A 7,500-nucleotide genomic window follows, 5' to 3' on the forward strand; every position below is an offset into this window, starting at 1 on the left:
CCCCCACTGTGTCCCCGGTACCACGGCTGGACACGACCTCATACACTTCCGAGGGCAAGTGATTAACTAACGGTAGGGTGCACTTTTCATATATGCACGTGCCCCATCGGCGGGACCAATCCACTCCTCCGTTCCGCTCTCCTGCAACCTTGGCCCCGGTAAAGCGGCGGCACAGGACCTCATAGACCTCCTGGAAGTCGCCAGAGGCTAAGTCCGACTGGTTTATGACTTGCCACTGCCTGGACCTGCCCCCACAGGCTAAGTCCGACTGGTTTATGACTTGCCACTGTCTCCACCTCCCTCCACAGGCTAAGTCCGACTGGTTTATGACTTGCCACTGTCTCCACCAGCCTCCACAGGCTAAGTCCGACTGGTTTATGATTTGCCACTGTCTCCACTGGTTCATGACTTGCCACTGCCTGGACCTGCCCCCACAGGCTAAGTCCGACTGGTTTATGACTTGCCACTGTCTCCACCTTCCCTCCACAGGCTAAGTGCGACTGGTTTATGACTTGCCACTGTCTCCACCAGCCTCCACAGGCTAAGTCCGACTGGTTTATGATTTGCCACTGTCTCCACTGGTTCATGACTTGCCACTGCCTGGACCTGCCTCCACAGGCTAAGTCCGACTGGTTTATGACTTGCCACTGTCTCCACCAGCCTCCACAGGACAAGTCCGACTGGTTTATGATTTGCCACTGTCTCCACTGGTTCATGACTTGCCACTGCCTGGAACTGCCTCCACAGGCTAAGTCCGACTGGTTTATGACTTGCCACTGTCTCCACCAGCCTCCACAGGCTAAGTCCGACTGGTTTATGATTTGCCACTGTCTCCACTGGTTCATGACTTGCCACTGCCTGGCCCTGCCTCCACAGGCTGAGTCCGACTGGTTTATGATTTGCCACTGGTTCATGACTTGCCACTGCCTGGACCTGCCTCCACAGGCTGAGTCCGACTGGTTTATGATTTCCCACTGGTTCATGACTTGCCACTGCCTGGACCTGCCTCCACAGGCTGAGTCCGACTGGTTTATGATTTGCCACTGGTTCATGACTTGCCACTGCCTGGCCCTGCCTCCACAGGCTGAGTCCGACTGGTTTATGATTTGCCACTGGTTCATGACTTGCCACTGCCTGGACCTGCCTCCACAGGCTGAGTCCGACTGGTTTATGATTTGCCACTGGTTCATGACTTGCCACTGCCTGGACCTGCCTCCACAGGCTTAAGTCCGACTGGTTTATGACTTGCCACTGTCTCCACTGGTTCATGACTTGCCACTGCCTGGCCCTGCCTCCACAGGCTGAGTCCGACTGGTTTATGATTTCCCACTGGTTCATGACTTGCCACTGCCTGGACCTGCCTCCACAGGCTGAGTCCGACTGGTTTATGATTTCCCACTGGTTCATGACTTGCCACTGCCTGGACCTGCCTCCACAGGCTGAGTCCGACTGGTTTATGATTTGCCACTGGTTCATGACTTGCCACTGCCTGGCCCTGCCTCCACAGGCTGAGTCCGACTGGTTTATGATTTGCCACTGGTTCATGACTTGCCACTGCCTGGACCTGCCTCCACAGGCTGAGTCCGACTGGTTTATGATTTGCCACTGGTTCATGACTTGCCACTGCCTGGCCCTGCCTCCACAGGCTGAGTCCGACTGGTTTATGATTTGCCACTGGTTCATGACTTGCCACTGTCTCCACCAGCCTCCACAGGCTAAGTCCGACTGGTTTATGATTTGCCACTGTCTCCACCAGCCTCCACTGGTTCATGACTTGCCACCGACTCGGCCAGCCTCCCCAGGCGAAGCGCGGGCGTTTGGTGACAATTCCAAGGCAGACCAAGGCAAACACGGCCCCTTGCGCGGCGGGGAGCCGTGCCCGGCCTCGGCGGGGCGTCGGGCCGCCGTTTGGAGCGCCGGCCGAAAACCCGAAAAAAGGGCGAAAATCGGAAAGAATTCGCGCCCGATCGGGCCGAGCGGCCGGCGGGGCGGCAGCCCGGGTCGGTCTCCGCAGACCTGGAGGCTCGAGGGGACCTTTCCGACCAAAGTCCATTTCTCGATTTTCCACCTCCTACCAATCTGCAGGTACCCCGCCAACCCCTCGGGACGCCAAACGCAAATGGCAAATCGGCGGGAGGGCGCCCGGTAGTCCATCCGAGGAAGGCGCTCCAAGTCCCCGCAGATCGGCTTTTTCAAAACCTCATCGGCACTACCGAGGGCAAGTGGTTAACCAGCTGTCCGAGACACTCGACCACAAATGCAAGTGGCAGCTCGGCGGGACCAATCCGCTCCCTTTAGCGGGAACACCCCCACTGTGTCCCCGGTACCACGGCTGGACACGACCTCATACACTTCCGAGGGCAAGTGATTAACTAACGGTAGGGTGCACTTTTCATATATGCACGTGCCCCATCGGCGGGACCAATCCACTCCTCCGTTCCGCTCTCCTGCAACCTTGGCCCCGGTAAAGCGGCGGCACAGGACCTCATAGACCTCCTGGAAGTCGCCAGAGGCTAAGTCCGACTGGTTTATGACTTGCCACTGCCTGGCCCTGCCTCCACAGGCTAAGTCCGACTGGTTTATGATTTGCCACTGGTTCATGACTTGCCACTGCCTGGCCCTGCCTCCACAGGCTGAGTCCGACTGGTTTATGACTTGCCACTGCCTGGACCTGCCTCCACAGGCTAAGTCCGACTGGTTTATGACTTGCCGCTGCCTGGACCAGCCTCCACAGGCTAAGTCCGACTGGTTTATGACTTGCCACAGTCTCCGCCAGACTCCACTGGTTCATGACTTGCCACCGCCTCGACCAGCCTCCCCAGGCTAAGTCCGAGCGTTGCGGTGGCCATGCCAGTGCCGACGAGGTCTGATCCGGTCCCTCGCGCTCCGGGGAGCCGTGCCCGGCCTCGGCGGGGCGTCGGGCCGCCGTTTGGAGCGCCGGCCGAAAACCCGAAAAAAGGGCGAAAATCGGAAGAAATTCGCGCCCGATCGGGCCGAGCGGCCGGCGGGGCGGCAGCCCGGGTCGGTCTCCGCAGACCTGGAGGCTCGAGGGGACCTTTCCGACCAAAGTCCATTTCTCGATTTTCCACCTCCTACCAATCTGCAGGTACCCCGCCAACCCCTCGTGACGCCAAACGCAAGTGGCAGACCAGCGGGACGGACCACCGGTAGTCATGCCGGGAATGAGGTCTCGGCGTCGGCATAAGGTGGGTGGATCGGACCCCATCCGGCCTACGGTTCTTTTTCAAAACGGCGCCCCCGGCCCCCGCCGGCGGCGGCCTTGGCGGCCGGGTGGGCGCCCCTCCTCGAATCGCCACCCTGCCCCGGGGTGAGCCGCTTCGCCGCCGCCCGGCGCCGTCAACAACCTTGTCCTGGTTTATGACTTGTCACCGCCGCTGGTTTATGACTTGTCACCGCCGCTGGTTTATGACTTGTCACCGCCGCTGGTTTATGACTTGTCAGCACCGGCGGACGGCCTCTCGCCGCCCTTTGGACGCCCCGGCGGCGGACCGTGACCCCCCACGGCTGGCCCGCGCGGGGCCCGCCACCCGCCCAAGGGGCGCCCCCTGCCGTTCGCCCACCTAACGCACGGCTGGAACAGCACCAAGCCCCGCAGCCGGCCAACGGCGGCACACACTGACCGCAGCCCACCGGAGGCACGTCGGGCCGTGGCCGTACCCCGCCCGACAGCGCCCCCTGCGGGCCACGGACCAGGCGGACGTTGGGACGAGACGATCCCCGGCCGAGGCGCTCTCTGAGCCCGCCAGGGACCGGTGCACCGCCGGCGGACGCTGCACCCGGTACACGAGCGCCCTCTGCCCGCCGGGGACCGGTGCACCGCCGGGGGAGTCTGCACCGGGCCCAGGAGCTCCCTCTGCCCGCCAGGAACCGGGGGGACCGCCGGCGGAGGCTGCACCGGGCCCAGCAGGTCACTCTGCCCGCCAGGGACCGGGGGGACCGCCGGCGGAGGCTGAGCCCGGCCCAGGAGCTCCCTCTGCCCGCCAGGAACCGGGGGGACCGCCGGCGGAGGCTGAACCCGGCCCAGGAGGTCACTCTGCCCGCCAGGGACCGGGGGGACCGCCGGCGGAGGCTGCACCGGGCCCACGAGCTCCCTCTGCCCGCCAGGGACCGGGGGGACCGCCGCCGGAGGCTGCACCCGGCCCAGGAGCTCCCTCTGCCCGCCAGGGACCGGGGGGACCGCCGGCGGAGGCTGCACCCGGCCCAGGAGGTCCCTCTGCCCGCCAGGGACCGGGCGGACCGCCGGCGGAGGCTGCACCGGGCCCAGGAGCTCCCTCTGCCCGCCAGGGGCCGGGGGGACCGCCGCCGGAGGCTGCACCGGGCCCAGGAGCTCCCTCTGCCCGCCAGGGGCCGGGGGGACCGCCGCCGGAGGCTGCACCCGGCCCAGGAGCTCCCTCTGCCCGCCAGGGACCGGGGGGACCGCCGGCGGAGGCTGCACCGGGCCCAGGAGCTCCCTCTGCCCGCCAGTGACCGGGGGGACCGCCGCCGGAGGCTGCACCCGGCCCAGTAGCTCCCTCTGCCCGCCAGGGACCGGGGGGTCCTCCGGCGGAGGCTGCACCCGGCCCAGGAGGTCCCTCTGCCCGCCAGGGACCGGGGGGACCGCCGGCGGAGGCGGCACCGGGCCCAGGAGCTCCCTCTGCCCGCCAGGGACCGGGGGGACCGCCGCCGGAGGCTGCACCCGGCCCAGGAGCTCCCTCTGCCCGCCAGGGACCGGGGGGTCCGCCGGCGGAGGCTGCACCCGGCCCAGGAGGTCCCTCTGCCCGCCAGGGACAGGGTGTAACGCCGGCGGAGGCTGCCTCCGGCCCAGGAGGTCCGTCTGCCCGCCAGGGACCGGGGGGACCGCCGAGGAGTCTCTGCCCGTCCCAGATACTCCCTATCCCTACCCCTAACCGTATCCCTAACCCTATCGCCTAACCCTAACCCTATCCCTAACCCTAACCCTAACCCTATCCCTAACTCTAACCCCATCGCCTAACCCTAACCCTATCCCTAACCCTATCCCTAACCCTAACCCTATCCCTAACCCTAACCCTATCCCTAACCCTAACCCTATCCCTAACGCTAACCCTAACCCTATCCCTAACCCTAACCCTAACCCTAACCCTATCCCTAACCCTAACCCTAACCCTATCCCTAACCCTATCGCCTAACCCTAACCCTATCCCTAACCCTATCGCCTAACCCTAACCCTAACCCTAACCCTATCCCTAACCCTAACCCTATCCCCTAACCCTAAACCTATCCCTAACCCTAACCCTAACCCTAGCTCTAACCCCATCGCCTAACCCTAACCCTATCCCTAACCCTAACCCTATCCCTAACCCTAACCCTAACCCTAACCCTAACCCTATCGCCTAACCCTATCCCTAACCCTAACCCTATCCCTAACCCTAACCCTAACCCTATCCCTAACCCTAACCCTATCCCTAACCCTAACCCTATCGCCTAACCCTAACCCTATCCCTAACCCTAACCCTATCGCCTAACCCTAACCCTATCCCTAACCCTAACCCTATCGCCTAACCCTAACCCTATCCCTAACCCTAACCCTATCCCTAACCCTAACCCTAACCCTATCCCTAACCCTAACCCTAACCCTATCCCTAACCCTAACCCTAACCCTATCCCTAACCCTATCGCCTAACCCTATCCCTAACCCTAACCCTATCCCTAACCCTATCGCCTAACCCTAAACCGAACCCCAACCGCAACCCCCAACACCAAAAGGCACCGGGCCGTAAGCCTGCACCCGCACCGGCAGTGCCCTAGCCCCCTCGGGGAAGAAGGGACTCCGTCTCCACACCGCACCCGCCCCAGCTGCGCTCTCTCCCCGCCACCGCCGAAGGCACACGATTTGAACCGCTCCTCCCGTCCGGGGAAGCACACTCGGCAGCACGCCAACCTCCTTCCCAACGGGACCAGGACCGAAGGGCACACAGACCCTCCACCACCCCACCAACGTGACCCCAAGCCCGGGCACCCCCTTCAAATTCGCCCGCTGGGACGTGTATTAAGCCCGGCAACAGTTATTCAAGCAAAACCGCAGCCGCAAGTTGAAGTGACAACTCATTAACCAAAACAATATTGGGCAAGTCATAAACCACTTTCCACTCTGGACAAGTCATAAACCAGTTTCCTCTCTGGACAAGTCATAAACCAGTTGGACAAGTCATAAACCACTTTCCTCTTTGGACAAGTCATAAACCAGTTTCCTCTCTGGACAAGTCATAAACCACTTTCCACTCTGGACAAGTCATAAACCAGTTTCCTCTCTGGACAAGTCATAAACCAGTTGGACAAGTCATAAACCACTTTCCTCTTTGGACAAGTCATAAACCAGTTTCCTCTCTGGACAAGTCATAAACCAGTTGGACAAGTCATAAACCAGTTTCCACTCTGGACAAGTCATAAACCAGTTGGACAAGTCATAAACCACTTTCCTCTTTGGACAAGTCATAAACCAGTTTCCTCTCCGGACAAGTCATAAACCAGTTGGACAAGTCATAAACCACTTTCCACTCTGGACAAGTCATAAACCAGTTTCCTCTCTGGCCAAGTCATAAACCAGTTGGACAAGTCATAAACCACTCTCCTCTCTGGACAAGTCATAAACCACTTTCTTCTCTGGACAAGTCATAAACCACTTTCCTCTTTGGACAAGTCATAAACCAGTTTCCTCTCTGGACAAGTCATAAACCAGTTGGACAAGTCATAAACCACTTTCCACTCTGGACAAGTCATAAACCAGTTGGACAAGTCATAAACCACTTTCCTCTTTGGACAAGTCATAAACCAGTTTCCTCTCTGGACAAGTCATAAACCAGTTGGACAAGTCATAAACCACTTTCCACTCTGGACAAGTCATAAACCAGTTTCCTCTCTGGACAAGTCATAAACCAGTTGGACAAGTCATAAACCACTCTCCTCTCTGGACAAGTCATAAACCACTTTCTTCTCTGGACAAGTCATAAACCACTTTCCTCTTTGGACAAGTCATAAACCAGTTTCCTCTCTGGACAAGTCATAAACCAGTTGGACAAGTCATAAACCACTTTCCTCTTTGGACAAGTCATAAACCAGTTTCCTCTCTGGACAAGTCATAAACCAGTTGGACAAGTCATAAACCACTTTCCACTCTGGACAAGTCATAAACCAGTTTCCTCTCTGGACAAGTCATAAACCAGTTGGACAAGTCATAAACCACTTTCCTCTTTGGACAAGTCATAAACCAGTTTCCTCTCTGGACAAGTCATAAACCAGTTGGACAAGTCATAAACCAGTTTCCACTCTGGACAAGTCATAAACCAGTTGGACAAGTCATAAACCACTTTCCTCTTTGGACAAGTCATAAACCAGTTTCCTCTCCGGACAAGTCATAAACCAGTTGGACAAGTCATAAACCACTTTCCACTCTGGACAAGTCATAAACCAGTTTCCTCTCTGGCCAAGTCATAAACCAGTTGGACAAGTCATAAACCACTC

Source organism: Scyliorhinus torazame, unplaced genomic scaffold (genome assembly GCF_047496885.1).
Source record: "Scyliorhinus torazame isolate Kashiwa2021f unplaced genomic scaffold, sScyTor2.1 scaffold_1017, whole genome shotgun sequence".
NCBI lineage: Eukaryota > Metazoa > Chordata > Chondrichthyes > Carcharhiniformes > Scyliorhinidae > Scyliorhinus > Scyliorhinus torazame.